Here is a 17,570-nt window from a genome sequence, read left to right on the forward strand (position 1 = left end):
ATTGCTGATGAATCTTCCGTGTTGTATGGTTGTAATCCATGTACCTTTTCGTTCCTGATACCGCTGAGTCATGCCAACTGAGGGGTTAGACGTCGGAGAACGACGAAGATATGATGTAAAGCACGCATAGTGGCTGTTTACATGGGAGGGGCAGAGATAATCCGATGCCAATTTGGAAAAAAAAGCCGACGTCCTTGGAGTGAGCCTGGCGTCAGACATGAAAAGCTGAGCCATCTCGAACAGCGCGTAGTTGGTGTGCAGTGGCTGCGTGAACTCCCCCATTGCTGAAGATGTAAGGCATATGGAAAGTGGAGGCTCTGTTGCTCTGTAACAGAGATGGGAATAACTAACACGAACTCACTCCATCTGTCAGAACAAGTGCTTGACACCATGTAAATCTACACGAAATAAAAACATTTAGTCGATCAGTGCTCTGAGAAATTGAGCCGAAGTGCATCCTGTGATGACCAAATAAACACTTGGATCAAAATTCAGACTTCAGTATTAAATGTGAAGGCAACTACATACTTATGATCTATAAACAACATCCACAACAGAGTAGTTACGTAAAACAAATATTACCTTACATCCAGTTAGTAGTAATAGATATGTATTAGAAGACACTTTAGTGGCCACTCAATAAGCTACACTGAGTCTACTTCTTGAGCTATAGCGCTGACTTAGTATTAGCTAACTGTAATAACAAAATGTCACTTATAACTATGGGCATTGCCAGTGGCGGCCAGTGATCTTGTTTTCCTGCATCAGCACACTGTAAATATCACACCAAAACTATGCCATTCCTCATCGAATACAAACCAAATACGGCACGAAAGTCCACAATTTCTGATCTACGCAAATAAAACAGACGAAAGGACGTTTTGTAGCGCTCTTTCTGGAATAATTGGAAACTAGTGTCTAATGTTGAAATGATGGTTAGCCAGTTCAGACAGGGGACTCAACTGTCTGTTTTCGACTTGCAGGCTTTGATGAGACGTCATCCCTGCCTGCACTATGGCTGATACACTGCTCACAGTACTAGGTCAGTGTATTTCCTTGAAAGTGCATTTTTAGTTTTGTACAAGAAACTTGGTGAATTATGCAGATGATCTATTAAAGGGGCTCTTTTCCAGTGCATCTTTAGAGCAGAAAATGAAAGAGTTAAATAGACCGACCGGAAATTTAAATCAAGCTAGGGGAAGCCGTGGAATGTAAATCAGTGATTTGGCTCAAACTATGTGAGTAGAAGCAGGTAGATGCCCCTTTCAAGTTCCTTGAATAATCGACTGGAAAAGGTAAAACTCTGTCTAAGGGATTGTGAGAGTGAGACATTTCCTGGCAAAAACTTCACGTGTAGTGGTCAAGAACATAGATTGGCAATTCGTTGGCCTGGGTTAGAATTCCGCTGGTACTTTTTTTTATTTCGTTTTATTTCATTTCTTGCTGTGTTAAACTATCAGTTACAAAATCTGAATACTTGCAAACAATTCTTTTGCTATACATAATACAGCAATCTATTTACTATTATTCACTGCAACTCAAAAGGCTTTAGGTGGTGGCAGAAAAAAGCGTGTTTACAAGGAAATGTAGCATGCAAGTGTACAAAAATAGTTACATCTGATGATCAGATGTTCACAGTGCACTTTCTTGCTTTCCATGTTTATTATACGGGAACAGTGATGCATTGGGTGGAGTTAAAGATCAAAGACAATTAATGCAGTAATAAGAAAACATAGCACAAATCATGAACATATAAACATCTTAGTGCATCAGGTAAAGCTAATATCGCAACAATATTAAGTCGCACCTATCACAACAACGCAGTGAAACGAAATATGTTCATTTTTGGAATACTATACTACATAGGCAAAACTTTGCATAAGACGCCATTGGCTGTAGTAATTTATCATATGACATGCTAATCGGCAACAGCTATAGTTTAACCTACGTTTCTAATTTAGCGTGGATACTTAACTCCTTCATAACTAGACAAGTACTGGCCTAATCACCACTAACAATAGACTACCAGCATACAGAGCTAGCTTTACTGGAAATGAGCGACCTAAGCTAGAAGAATTACAACAGTTTTTGCTGCAAGATTTTGCTGTTTGGAGCACAGAAAGACACTGAACAAGGCAGACAACATTGATAGTTAAAACATGTACATGGTTTCTCACAAGCAACACAAGGAAACAACTAAAATATGTACGCGTATGTACAATGAACATGATACATACACAGAACACAACCAACAAGACGAAGAAACAAAACATACGACGAAAATATTCAAGGCTGACAGTGATCAACACAATGCCATGACATAAACGATACAGTGAAATGTTCAACGCAAAAGTAATATCAATCCACGACGAGAATTCTCAAGGAGCACTGAGTAACAGGGGCAGCAACATAACCTAACGTGCATAGGGTCACACCAGACGGAGTTGCAGTTGAAACAACAGTGGTGCAACTGGTCTTAATTATGGTAACTCTTGTGCCACTGCTCGGTACTTAGGAAAGCACTAACCTGCACAATAAGCAAGGGTGACACAATCTTAACTGATATATATTTATTCTGTAAGACACTTATCTCATCAGGGGATACGGCCTGTGAGTGAGTCCTTACCCGTAGTGTCCATGTCACTGGTAGCTGCTCAGTAATATGCAAAGTCGTTCTGCGTGGAACAGACGGAGTGTATTCAGTGCACTACAGGTTGTTCAAAACCCTGCAGCACACTACATAAGCTCTGTAGTAATCATACTCGAGGCTCTATACAGACTGGTTGCTCAGGTCTGTGGCCAGAACACTCGTCGGTAGTGGCAGCACACTGAGGCTTCCTTCAAGACGTGGCCATGAGTCGCGTCAAGGTTGGTTGCTCCAACAGGTAACGGTTTATAATCGTGGTTTAATCTGTGAGACATGCACTTTTATAAACCTTCGAACCGTCATCGTCTATTGCTGTTTCCTCGACAGACTGTGGAGGAAATGTCGCAATGCAGACGTTTCAGATGGGTCAGGGTGTATAGCTCTGACCAATACCAGACTACTATCTGTTCCCTTATATATATTCCTTGAGAGTGGCCAGGAACATCGGCCAGAAAACCACAGGATGCACACTCGCACCCAGGGATGCTGATGATAGGGTGTGGGACATCGACAGTAGCCATTGGATAATTAGGGATGTCCTGTTGAATACCTGGAGACAATGCCTCAACATACACATCAGCTCAGTCTGCAGGGCCGATGACAATACTGGAGAGGGTCACTCCTCGTTGGTGTTTCAAGAACAGTTGACCACAAGCTGGGAAAATTGGTGGAGATAAAGACTGCTGCTGTGGCTCCCTGTGAAACGCTGGGTCTATGAACAGCAAGTCTGCCCCATAAACATGAATCTGGTTCTGATGTCAGCCTTGGATAGTATATAATGATCTACCTACAATATCATGACAACTTCCTCCCATCGCCTACCCTTACCGAACATTCTCATAAAGACAGTGGCATGGGCTGAAACATGTAAGGTGTGGCGGACTGTACCCGCGAGACAGACCCAGTTTCCCTCGAAAGGGTGACTAAGCTCACCAGGAACACTCACATGCACTGGTGCAAAACATCCTTCACAAGATTCGCATACGAAAAGAAACCATAAATGTCCCTAATCATCAACAACATGTTATTACTGATGTACTCAAAAGCGGGCCCAAAACCAATTTCGAAATACGTGATAACATACTGACTAGAAATACACACTCACATTAGACCCACAGCGAAACAATGTAGATGTCAGCTTGCCGCTCCACACAACAGGAAACTCTCCAACTATAGATGAATTTGAAAATTCTAGCCGATGTTACATAGATTCCGAAACGAATAGCTTCGGAAGGCATCTCAACGACCTTATAATCTGTTGTTGAGATAAAATTTTGTTGCAATGTTGCTCTTGGCACGTATTGTACTCACAGGAAGTAGATCTACTGACTGGTCTGATCTCTAGAATATATTAGGATCCTTCTTCAAAACCTCTCCTTTTGTGAAACTCAGTAGCCGTCCTATTGATCCTTTCTGGTTAAAGTCAATCACTGCACTCGCTGTCTTTGTCAGATTTAAGTGTATTGACTATAGCACATGACGCCATACCTTTTCCAAACCGTTTTAAAACTTCGTTTAAAACAACAATATCGAATGCACCACGTTCTATTTCCAAAATTTCTGTTCCACCACTAATTTGCAGACAAAGTTTATCGTTAGCTTCTGTAATATTCTGAATGGTGTTGTAAGTCCCAGGCCAATCAGCGCAATACTCCACTTCCCATTGCTTAAATAAATCGGTGAGAAATAATTCACACGTCATACTAACGATCGTTCTTTTAAAGTCAGAGTATACGACATTGCATATGAACCTCTACTAACAGGTGGATGCTTAATGCATATATACACTCCTGGAAATGGAAAAAAGAACACATTGACACCGGTGTGTCAGACCCACCATACTTGCTCCGGACACTGCGAGAGGGCTGTACAAGCAATGATCACACGCACGGCACAGCGGACACACCAGGAACCGCGGTGTTGGCCGTCGAATGGCGCTAGCTGCGCAGCATTTGTGCACCGGCGCCGTCAGTGTCAGCCAGTTTGCCGTGGCATACGGAGCTCCATCGCAGTCTTTAACACTGGTAGCATGCCGCGACAGCGTGGACGTGAACCGTATGTGCAGTTGACGGACTTTGAGCGAGGGCGTATAGTGGGCATGCGGGAGGCCGGGTGGACGTACCGCCGAATTGCTCAACACGTGGGGCGTGAGGTCTCCACAGTACATCGATGTTGTCGCCAGTGGTCGGCGGAAGGTGCACGTGCCCGTCGACCTGGAACCGGGCCGCAGCGACGCACGGATGCACGCCAAGACCGTAGGATCCTACGCAGTGCCGTAGGGGACCGCACCGCCACTTCCCAGCAAATTAGGGACACTGTTGCTCCTGGGGTATCGGCGAGGACCATTCGCAACCGTCTCCATGAAGCTGGGCTACGGTCCCGCACACCGTTAGGCCGTCTTCCGCTCACGCCCCAACATCGTTCAGCCGGCCTCCAGTGGTGTCGCGACAGGCGTGAATGGAGGGACGAATGGAGACGTGTCGTCTTCAGCGATGAGAGTCGCTTCTGCCTTGGTGCCAATGATGGTCGTATGCGTGTTTGGCGCCGTGCAGGTGAGCGCCACAATCAGGACTGCATACGACCGAGGCACACAGGGCCAACACCTGGCATCATGGTGTGGGGAGCGATCTCCTACGCTGGCCGTACACCACTGGTGATCGTCGAGGGGACACTGAATAGTGCACGGTACATCCAAACCGTCATCGAACCCATCGTTCTACCATTCCTAGACCGGCAAGGGAACTTGCTGTTCCAACAGGACAATGCACGTCCGCATGTATCCCGTGCCACCCAACGTGCTCTAGAAGGTGTAAGTCAACTACCCTGTCCAGCAAGATCTCCGGATCTGTCCCCCATTGAGCATGTTTGGGGCTGGATGAAGCGTCGTCTCACGTGGTCTGCACGTCCAGCACGAACGCTGGTCCAACTGAGGCGCCAGGTGGAAATGGCATGGCAAGCCGTTCCACAGGACTACATCCAGCATCTCTACGATCGTCTCCATGGGAGAATAGCAGCCTGCATTGCTGCGAAAGGTGGATATACACTGTACTAGTGCCGACATTGTGCATGCTCTGTTGCCTGTGTCTATGTGCCTGTGGTTCTGTCAGTGAGATCATGTAATGTATCTGACCCCAGGAATGTGTCAATAAAGTTTCCCCTTCCTGGGACAATGAATTCACGGTGTTCTTATTTCAATTTCCAGGAGTGTATATATATATATATATATAATTCTTACTGAACGTTAGGACCAACATGATGCACACATGCCCAAATAAGTAGGTTTTAATGTCTTGGCAGCGATGAAAATTTCAGAACACCCGTCTTCTGTCGCTGAAGTACCGTTGTAACTCTTTCCGTTGGCTGCAGATCTGCAAAATAATCGAAATAGTAGACGTTATCTATATTTTTCTTAATACACGCCACCCATTGGGTTCCTGGTCCCGCAGCAACAGCCAAATTCACAATTCCACATAGTCAGGATTTCCATATAGTCTTTGGTAATGTATCGCGCATAAACACAGCATGTAATCTTAGAACGCTGAATTATTTCCTGACAAACTTAAGCAGATCTGTATTCATAAGCGCTCTGTCTGGTAGGATAGCTACCGAAGTTTTATTTTAATTTTTTTTTTTTTATGAAGAGACATAGTCCTTTCTTTTGCGGTTTCAGGTATAGTCCTTTGCCGATGGCCGCTGCTTCCTTCAACTGCTCCTGTGAGTTTCTCACCAGCACGAGCAGCCAGTGAACCCATCACTGAGAGAACTGCGAGGGCAGGAATGACGAAGGGGTAATTCTACATGATGTCTTGGGCATCGACAGAACCCTCGCTGCTTTAATGGATCCTTTATGCGTCAGGGCTATTTTAGCTGCGTACATTATTGTCAGGATACAGTTTTATAAACACCTCTTGTACTTGTTTTCCTTCTTCTTTACAGTCTTGTCTTTCTTTCCCTTTTTCAGTACACGGCGTGCAACGTTCGTAACTTGCTTGATATTCGCACCCAAGCCCAACTTAATTTTCCCAGACATGGTTTTATCAACATGCTGCAAAACACTGTTCTATACCAACCCTTCCTCGCACGTATTGCCTTGTCTGCATCAACTAAAATTTGATCTGCAGCGTGACGACCCAGGAGATCTTTATGCTTTGTGTTTGCAGTGTCGTATTCAAAACACGCCCTGTCAAGCAGGTTAATCCCCTTACCACCAACAGCCAGACATTTTTGAAGCTTTGTACCAGATCCACAGAATTAAACCCTGGAATGTGCAATTCAACTGGAAGTTTGTCGAGAATGCATATCCTATCACTCATATTATGCTGCGGTGCTGGTTGTCTGTGCACTCCATTATATAGCCGATAATCAGCGTGAATCCAGCTGTTTTGTGTAGCAGAAAAACGAAACCATATAAATAATGCTCCATTCTTTCGACATCGAACGATAGGCTCCATGAGAAACACGTGTGGTTTCAATCTCTTCTGCTTTTCCTCAGTGTAAATGCATCCTGAAATTTCAGTGCCACTGCTATCCTTTAAGATAGCCTAAAAGTTCCGTGATTTGTTCTCTGTACTTTGGAAACTGTGAATATCTCACTCGACCTGTGTTTTGAGATACGTACGAAATCACCCATTTCAAATTTCTATATATATGGAACCTGCATTTTAACACATGCGCACCGTATGCATCAGTCCATTATCATGAGCATCGGTTGGTCTCATTTTCATTGTGCTATGTTTGGCTCGATTATGCTGTACACCTGTTTCTGGGAGGATATCTATTTATTTTTACAGGCCGCGAAGATTCAGATGCATCCGCATTTGACCTTTTATTGTTCTCTTCAGTCGTTCCACGATACTCGCCTTCACGTCGGTGAATGTTCAGTAGTGTGTTCCATACCACTGCGTGACAGTCTTGAAATGCATACTGTAAAACTCTCCACCGTGATCGGTTTGGAGATTGTCCGGGCATCGATTCCCCCATTTTTGTTTTAACAGATAATGCCCACGCATACTTGGAGTATGTGTCAATAAGCATTGAAATATATTTGAATCCATTATTCTCATGCGAATACTCCCTCATATCTATAAGATCAGCCTGCAATAAGTCATCCAAACCTTTAATCGTAACATGCTTTTATTGTTGATTTGTGCAGTTCTCGAAGTACTGTCTCATTATTCTTTTGATTATACCCTGCTGTCCAAAAATATTGAAAATATTGAGATAAACTCGTTGTTCAAATGAGCGGTATTGCCCACAACAGCTGTTGCCATGATCAATCGTTGTTGATTTACTGTCTCATTGAAGCCTTTATAGTAAATATCCTGAGGAGACTGATCTCTGACTCTTTGATGCTGAATGCCAATACCATCGCCACTGTTATGCCAAAAGTCTAATAATAATGGTTTTATGTCTACGTTTCGTACTGCGTTTGTTTCGTGGTTTCCTGTGTACACCAGTCAATTGTAGTATTTCACCATACACCTCCAGATGTTTGGGTGAATATTTTATGGTTTTTTGGCGGTCTTAGGAAAATGAGGTTCAGTTCTTTGAAATTCCCTGTCCTCTATCTGTAATTGTTCTTTTTTTCATTTAAAGTTATACGCTGCATGCCAAACAAGTATAGTTTTTCACCACTGTTACTGAATGTTTTGTCTATCCTAGTGTCACTGTGACGGTTAATGAAGCCAGCAATAGTGTCATTGTCGTCGTTGTGTAATTTTGCTGCGAGTTCATAGAGAGTTTCAGTACCTGTTTAAAACTTTTCTCGGAGTGTCTGCTCTTGATCCAAATGTCCTAACCTTACCAACTGTAGCTTCTCTTGAACAGCCTACCTTGCAGCAATGACGTTATGCATAGTTGACATCCACATGTTAAGTGGGCTGCTTCACAGGCTGCCCCTTCACAGGCTTATAGACATTTCGCTCAACCTTTAATGTGAAGTCATGTACTTTCTTTTCGATCCCATAAACTTTTTCAGCCAAGTCGTCTACTTTCTTTCTCAGAATGTTGTGGGTTCGGTCTCTAGTTCCTTAACCTTAGCATCTAATTCGTTGATCAGTCTCAGAAGGGTTTGGGCATACGTCTCTAGCTCCTTAACTTTACGTTCGAGAGACTGAAATTTTCAATCTATGTGTAGACGCATTCTCTGTCAATGCACACCTATTCACTCGGGCTGAGTGCCTGATGTATGCGCGAACTTGTCCATGCTGTGATGTATACTAACGTAATGATAATTTTTTCATAGCTCTATACAGGGTGGCAATTATTGAACTGCATGAAATTAAATCGTCATAACATCTGAACGATATGCGTAAGGACGTTCAAACTGCAATTTGACTGCGGGGGACAATGGGAACTAGTATGCGAATACACACGTAGCTTGTTGTTGTTGGCCACTTGCATGTGAAAATGTCACAGTGCAACATACCTGAGCGTTTAGCGCTTGTGAACGCCTACTATACGAGAAATAACAGTCCAGCTGTGGCTCAAAGGAAGTCTGCGACTGAATCAAGCTGAAGACAATCAGTCCAAGTGTGCTACGAATCAAGAACTTCATTCGCATGTTTCAGAGGACTGGTAGGGTTCGTGATTACAATGTTGGCGATGTCAGTCGTCGAAAAAGGGTGAAAACGCCTCAAAACATCGAGAAGTCATGTGCTATGTTTCAAACCAGCCCAGGAAATCGATCAGACGAGCTGCACAATAGATGGGAATCAACCGTGAGACACTGTGGCAAATTGTTTTTTCCCATACAAAATGCAAACCCATCAGCCATTACGCCCGAGAGTCATGGAACAGTGGTTGTGTTTGACCAAAATTATTACCCACAGAAATGTCGAACAGAAAATTGATGTGAATATGGTTTGGTTTAGCGATGATTAGTGCGAGTTCCAGTCTGCACTGCACAAGTTGGCTGGAGTGTGGTGTGGTTAGCAGTGGTCGCAGGGCCCAAGTGGCTGTAGTGTGAGAATACACGAAATGGCTGTCCTGGCAGATGGCATGTACTGTGCGATCAAAAGATTTTTAACAGCATAATTATGTATAATGAGTGTTTCATGATGTTATTCATTGCTTGAGTGGAATAAAAAAGCAATCAGTTTAATTACTTCTTTTCAGTGTGTTTTAAAAGACCTGTATCTTCCTAAACAGCAGAGAATGATAACCAAGTGAGGTCCAACCCATGCAAATTGAATTTTATAAATAAACAATATATCCTTTGTTGTGTAATTGAATGTCCAATCATCAGATCCCTCTGCTGCTGGTGGGAGAGGGCAGAGGGAGGGTGGAGGGATTTCCTAGAGGGGGAGGGGTTAATTAATTCATCGATTTAATTAATAAGTCAATCAAGTTGATAGAGTGGGAAGGGACTGTTCAAATATCTTAGCCTGAAATTGTACTTGTATCGGCTAATGGAAGGGAGAGTGTTGGGTTTGCAGAGGACTGGGAGGGGCAGGAGAGTGGTGTAAGGGTTGCTCAGAAGGATAGAGTGTCTGCATGGGTTATAAACTAGTAGGGTATAACAATTCAATTATGAGAATAATAGGTTAAGAGGAGGGGGTAATAAATCAATCAAGTTTGCCCCTGAATGTGTACAACCTCTATTTACAAAATGCGCTAGAACTAACTTTGTCCCACTACTTCCCTGAGGTGCAAGCCCCCGGCCATAAAACATTTTGCAACCCAGGAGTGTAGGAAGAGTAGGAAAGTTTCAACAGACGGCACTATTGTGCACAGAAGAAGAAAATTCTCACCATACACCACTGAATGCCACAGATAAAGATCGCGAAAATGGAATGGGTACTTTCAGTTTTTTGACCTTTGAAGGTATGTAACGCTCCTGGATGTGTTAACATCACAAGTACCAATCGTTCACATTACTAGTTAACACATATTACTACTTAACACATTTCTAGTTAACTGAATAGAGGATAGCCTGAGAAGCAGACTAGTGTGTTCTAAAAGTAATTTTACTGGTCTCCACTCAGGGAATCAAAACCCAGCCAGTAGGAATGATGCGATATGCAGCAATGTGAGGTTTCATTGTTCAAACCATGAGATCATAAATAATTACATTATTAGGATTCTTCATCTAAGTCATAATATTGGACTTCAGATTCCACCGAAAGCCACTGACAGCCTACCGCCGCTAGAGCTGATGTATTGAGGGATTTAGAGAAATTTCGTGCTGACCTGCTTTTTGCCTTTAGCATGGCTCGCTGTTGCCACCAGTGACTGATTCTGCAGCCATTTCATATTCCACCCATAATACAATTGTGAGATCTACCCACAAATGTAAGATGATACACAGTGAAATCAAAGTCTTTTGATGATATATTGATCACTTCAAACTTCACTTTGAAGACTTGCATTTTAATCAGTGAAGAGTGTGCTTTCAAATCCGATCACAGGTAAGATGTTTCCCCTTCTGCAGTACTATTTACCTTTCACTTAACATCACAACAATCACTGTGAATTTCACTATTACAGTTTATTCACTTGTACGATTATGAACAACCTTCCACTTGAACCCCTTAGTCAGATGTTCCAAGGTTTTATTGTATTAATACTGCTGTTTATTGTCAATTAACTCATGAATAACTTCATGAGAATAAACCAAGGTAATAGCGATATTTGTCTCACGTAGCAGTTATAGGATTCCCACTTCATTATATTGAAGGATGATTAATTAATGTATCTCAGATAAAGGGCCCACTTTCACATTCTTACATAAATTAACAACCCTCAGCTTACGTCCACTACCTTTTTCGATGTTTCATCTTGTTATGCAACATTTTTTTCCGAAAAGAGTCACATAACATATGCATATTCATAATGAAGGATCTGTTTGAGTGGAATATTTCCTTAAACACTGAGGACTACGGTAAACAACAGAACGAGCGATTGTTTGCAACTGACCCATTTAACCTTACTCTTCATTTACTCTCGATTCCCATTTGCATGCCTTTTATAAGTGAGAGGACGTTCAGAGCTTCCTGGAAGGTTCGGAAGCTGTGAGGAGAGTAAAAGTAGGCCGCCTTACTCAGAGCCACTTTGCAGGAAGACGCCCAAGGGAGGCACAGGCAAATAGCCCATGGGCTTTTTGTATTACTGCACCGGGGCATCCAATGCACTGTAGGCTATCACAGACAAGATCTCTTGTGGTACAAGCCTCTTCGCACAAAACAGAGAGTGGAAAGGAGAAATGCTTGTAACAGGAGGCACTACTGTGAACAAAGGTATAAACGTGAATTTTCTCCGTGAAGCACCGCACACCTGAGGTAAACATGTCGAAATTGGAATGGGGACCCACAGGGTTTGAGCCTTTGATGGCAAGAGACGCCACTGGATGTGTTGATGTCACTATTACCAGATGTTTACATAAGAATCACATTGATCATATTCAACAGGGAATCTCTGATGTGTTGACGAGGCCAGCCTCGATAGTCACACACACACAGAGAGAGAGAGAGAGAGAGAGGAAGAGAGAGAGAGAGACAGAGAATGAGTGAAATGAATTAATCATGTCTGAAATTGTAATACACATATTACTCGTTAATTTAATACGGAATAGACATTCACTGCGGACTTGCATGTTCTGAGGATCAATGTCAGTCAGCATTCAAAAGATCCAAAGCCCAGCCACTATGAAGACAACACGAGAAATGAAATTTTGAAATACAAGGTTTTCTTTCACAAAAGACCTCAATCAAAAATCACTTCGTATTCATACATCTTCATCTTAGACTTCATTGCAACTTCAGCCTCTGCTGAGACCTACTGATGACCGTCGCCCACCATAGCTGATGTATCGAAGAAGTTAGAAAAATTTCAATGTGATTTGCATTTTACCATTGGTGAGTCTTATTGATGCCATCAGTGACTGATTTCGCAGCCACTTCAACTTCCACCTGCAACATTATAGTGAGATCGAGTGGCAATCACGAGACGATATGTACCGGGCCTAAGGACATTTCATAATATTTCTGTTATTTTAAGTTTCATTGACTTGTATATTGATTGCAAGGACTGACAGCTTCCATCTCAGACCACAGGTGTGACATATTCCCTCCTGCAGTACTATTTGCCTTTCAATTAACGTCAAGATAATGACTTGCACATTTAGATTACAATTAATTCTTTCGTACAGTTATTAACATTCAACCCTCTGATCCCCTTTGTCAGATGTACCGAGGTCTTATTATATAGAGTTTGCACTGTTTGTCAGTTGTTTTATGAGTGACTTTATCCCAATAAACCAAATAAAATATGGTTTTTGTCTCATTTAGTAGTCACACGACTCACATGTAGGAAGACACAGAGTGGAATACAACCAGCGAATAATTGACGACATAGGTTGCAATTGCTACTCTGAAATGAAATGGTTGGCACAGGAGAGGAATTTGTGACAGAAAACCAGTCATAAAACTGATGACTAAAACCAGGTCTCCTAATACGTTATTTTTAGGGTGATCAAATGATATACTTCGGATAAGGGCCCAGTTTCACATTCTTAAATAAATTAACAGCCACCAGCCCATGTCGCCTAGCAACCTCATAGTAGCTCTTGCTTCCTACGTCTTCAATTATTTCCTGGATGTATTCCAATCTCTGTCATCTACAGCTTTTACCCTCTCTATATCCTTTGAGGTTATTCCCTGATGCCTTAACACATGGTTTATCACACTGTCCCTTCCTCTTCTCAGTATGTTCTATATGTTCCTTTCTTTGAACATTCTGCAGAGAACATCCTCATTCCTTATCTTGTTGCTTCACTGTATTTTCAACATTTTTCAATAGTACTTCATCCGAAACACTTCGATTCTCTTCTCTTCCAGTTTTCTCTTCTACTGCCATACAGTTTTGTGCTCCAAACGTGTATTCTCAAAAATTTCTACTCAAATTAAACCCCATGGTTGACACCCGCGGAATTTTCTTTACCCCGTGCTACCTTACGTTTTATGTCCTACTTGCTTCGCCATTTATGCGTTATTTTGCTGCCATTGTTGCAGAATTTCTCAACGTCCTCAGCAACGTGGCCACCTACCTCGTCGTTAAGTTTAGCTATTCTCATTTCTGCTACGTTTCATTGGCTTTGCCTTTTCCCACTTAATTATCAGTCCATAATCTGTACTCAATAGATTGTTCATTCCATTTGACAGATCCTGTAATTCTGTTTCACTTTCACTTACGACAGCACTCTCGTCAGTGAATCTTATCACTGATATGCTTTCACCCTGAACTTTCGTGCCATTCTTCAACGCTTCTCGTATTTCCTTCACTGCTTTTTCACTTTATAAATTGAACAGCAGGGGTGAAGGATCGCATATCTGTCTTGCATCATTTTTAATCCGACCACTACGTTCTTGACTCTCAATTCTGTTGTTCACTCTTGATTTTTGTACATATTGTACATTACCCATCATCCAATGTTCCTCACTCATGTTTTTCTCAGAATTTCGGACATTTTTCCGCATTTCACATTATCGACCGCTTTTTCTGAGTCAACGGACCATATGAACGTGTCTTGACTTTTCTTCACCCTTGCTTCCATTGTCAAACACGTCGTCAGAACTGCATCTCAGGTGCCTTGTGCCTTTGTTAAAGCCAAACTGCTGATCGTCTAACAGGTCCATAATCTTCTTTTCCATTCTCCATTATATTATTCTTGTCAGCGGTTTGAATCCATGAGCAGTTAGACTGATTGTCCGAGGGTTGTTGAATTTATCGGCCCTTACTAACTTGGGAATTATGTGAATGATATTTTTCCATGAATCTGGAGAAACGTCACCAGTCTTATAAATTCTACATACCAACTTTAACAGTCATTCCCTCAATAATTATAGAAATTCTGATGGACTCTTACCTACCCCTACTGCATTATTTGATCTCAAGTCTTAGAGTCCTTTACAAAATTCTAGTTCCCTATGTCTCCCATATCGACTCCAATTTCTTGTTCTATCACATCATCAGACAATTCCTCCCACTCACAGTGGTCTTCAGTATACTCTAGAGCAGCTCTGAGTTGAAAAGGTTTGCACAGAAGAGGAATGCGTAGTGGGTCATCTCAAACAATTCATAAGACATGACTCAAAAGAAAAGTATTAGCTTCTTCCCTGCAGTGTCAATGTGTTTGCTATTGACACATATATTTCACATGGCTCTTCCTCCAGCACCTTCTTGTTTATCTGCTCCACACCCTGCTTCTTTCCATCTCCTCCCCTGTCTGTGCCCTCCTTTTCCTCACCCTGTCTGTCTGTTTTCATCATCATTCCTCTTCTATTTGTCTCCATTCTCCTGTATCCATCTCACTCATCCCCCAGAAATGCCCATCAGCTTGTGTAGCCACTGTAAACAAGGTCAGTAAAGCAGGCTGGTTGTGAAGCCTACACATGAGGGGCCTAAATACCTCTTTTGGCCTGATGCATAGACTGCTCTGCAAAGCAAGTCAGTATGGCAGACTAATACTGCTCCAACTCAAAGTCACTGTCCTACAGGGCAACCAACAGATCTGGGGCTAGAGATCCACGACTGTCCCTGGTGTATTGGCTACCCTGCGTGACAGCCATGATGTGTGGGACCGGTATCAGCTTGCAAAATCAACCTGCTTTGCTGGCAAAATTAAATGGCAGGGGCTGGAGAGAAAGAAAATTTTTCCTCTATCTCCTTTACTATTGGCGCTAGGGGTTACAATCGCTGTATAGTTGAATCTTGTGAGGCCTGTTGCTTCTGTCCCCAATTTTGTTGAAATCGATCCAAGGTTTTCGGAAGAGATTCTGAAGATTTGCATTTAACGTACTTACATTCTACTTTACATGTAAAATAAATATTAACTTTTCACACTAAAAGGGCTCCTACACAACGTCAGGTAATCGCTGGTGCTGTGGTCCATCGTTAGCATTATCATATGCTGAGTAGAAATTTTTGTACTTCTGTTTTCTAGGAAACATTCGAAGTTATTCTTTATTCTCTCTGAGATATTTAGTGCCTTGTAATTTAGACCTGCATTTCTGATACCCTCAATGAGGTTCCATTTCATCAACATTCTTGGTAATTCGCTTTGGGCTTTCGTCGAGCTTACATGTGGAGCTCCCACGCTGGAATGATGATTGGACCACTTACGCGAATATTCACCAGTAGGTGTAGCATACTTAATGAGTACAGGTTCCCATACGCTCTTATTGCGTTAACTGGGAATAGGGGGCAATGCGTGTTAATGGAGCTCGGTCTCCGGCAGCGGCCAAGAGAACTACAGCGTTGTACAATTGAGCGCGAAGCACAGCAGCAGCAGATAGCACAGTTGTCGCATTGTGACATTTTTGGCCTCCATAAACACAAACTAAACTAAAGGTATTATCAGTTTCGAGAGTACCATGTATGATGTTATTCCTCAAACTGAACATGAGTGCAGATAAAGGACTAGATGCATTAGATAGCTACTTGCTGTCGATGAAGCCAATTACACAGTGGGTTCAAGAGTTGCGACTTTGTTTTCTGACTTTGCGACAGCTTCCGACGTCATGAAGTTACAGCATTAAATAATTACATCCAGACAACTTCTAGACTTTTTCTCTATAACTCAGTCATAAATTCATGTCGGATATAACGTGTTGGACTCAAGTAAAACTAGGTTTGATGTACTTAAACCATTCAAAATTAACAATCAGACGCTCCCAATCCATGAAAGATCTATGCAAAGAGAATTTAACGTGTTTTTGATAGCAATGTGTCATTCTATTGAAAACTACGACAGTTGTGATTTATATTATTGCACGAATCCTACGCTCAGAAATAGTTACAGAAACCAGTAGCACAAGACAAAGGAAATATATTTAGTATAGGCACTCTGTTCCCAAAGTTATGTCAGTGAGGATGTCTTGCATAGCACTGGGACAGCAGTAGTTTTATGGCACAAACTGACTAAATGAAGTGATCGGTTGATACAGTACATTCTGAGACATTAATAAATCGAGAATTTCGGAACAGCGGGAAATGTGTGTTTGTGTTTGTTTAAGTGTGTGCGTTTATTTGTGAAGAGAAGGGGACTGTTGAGGGAGATCCTTCAGCATTGTTGATAGAGTGTGTAGGCTGTACTTCTGTGTAACTTTGTCTTTCACATTGCTTTACACACTGCGATTTAGCAAACAGTGTAGCAGCTGTTCCGTAGCGAGGACGGCATTGGTCCCCTAGACAAACCACACTAATTCTATAATGCTAAAACGTTGTTGGCAGTTAACTGAAATGTACGTTTAACTCAATTTCCCTGCAATTTGATGAGCTTTTTTCTGCTGTTACATACTCGTAAAGTTAATAGATTTGCTATGGATTACTTAGGTATGCTTATTTTAGCATCCTTTTTTTAAAAGAAAAAGGACATATTAATAATGGACTATGAGAGCGACTGTCAATGTCATACACGTAGGTCAAAATAAAACAATGCAGAAAGTGCAAGAACTATATGTGTCTTGTACATACCAAAGTTTTGTGCAATGACTGTAAGTGCAAAGTCTGAAATAGTTCTTAACTGTATTAGTAATTAGTTTTCTTCAGAATTTCTTAAATTGATTACATAGCCTAGTATATATTGAGTGTAACTGTTTAAAAGTATTGCTTGAATGTTCTTAGGCTTTTTGTTAGATGCTAACATATAATTATTTAACCAAAGTGTTCATAATATTTGTTTAAATTTTACTGCCACATTTACTTGTAAACAGTCCCTCAGAGAAACGAAAATTATTGTAGAGAAATTCTATTCTTGTTTGAACTTGAAAGAGTAAAAAATACTAAATTTATTCAATTATTTATTATGTTCAGCTGAGTGACTGGCCTTATGAAACACAGAACATAAAGTCTACACACTATCGAATGGTTAATGGAACAAATCGCTTATTTCAGCGACACAGCACATCTCAGCCAACTGATTGGA

Source organism: Schistocerca americana, chromosome 7 (genome assembly GCF_021461395.2).
Source record: "Schistocerca americana isolate TAMUIC-IGC-003095 chromosome 7, iqSchAmer2.1, whole genome shotgun sequence".
Taxonomy (NCBI): domain Eukaryota; kingdom Metazoa; phylum Arthropoda; class Insecta; order Orthoptera; family Acrididae; genus Schistocerca; species Schistocerca americana.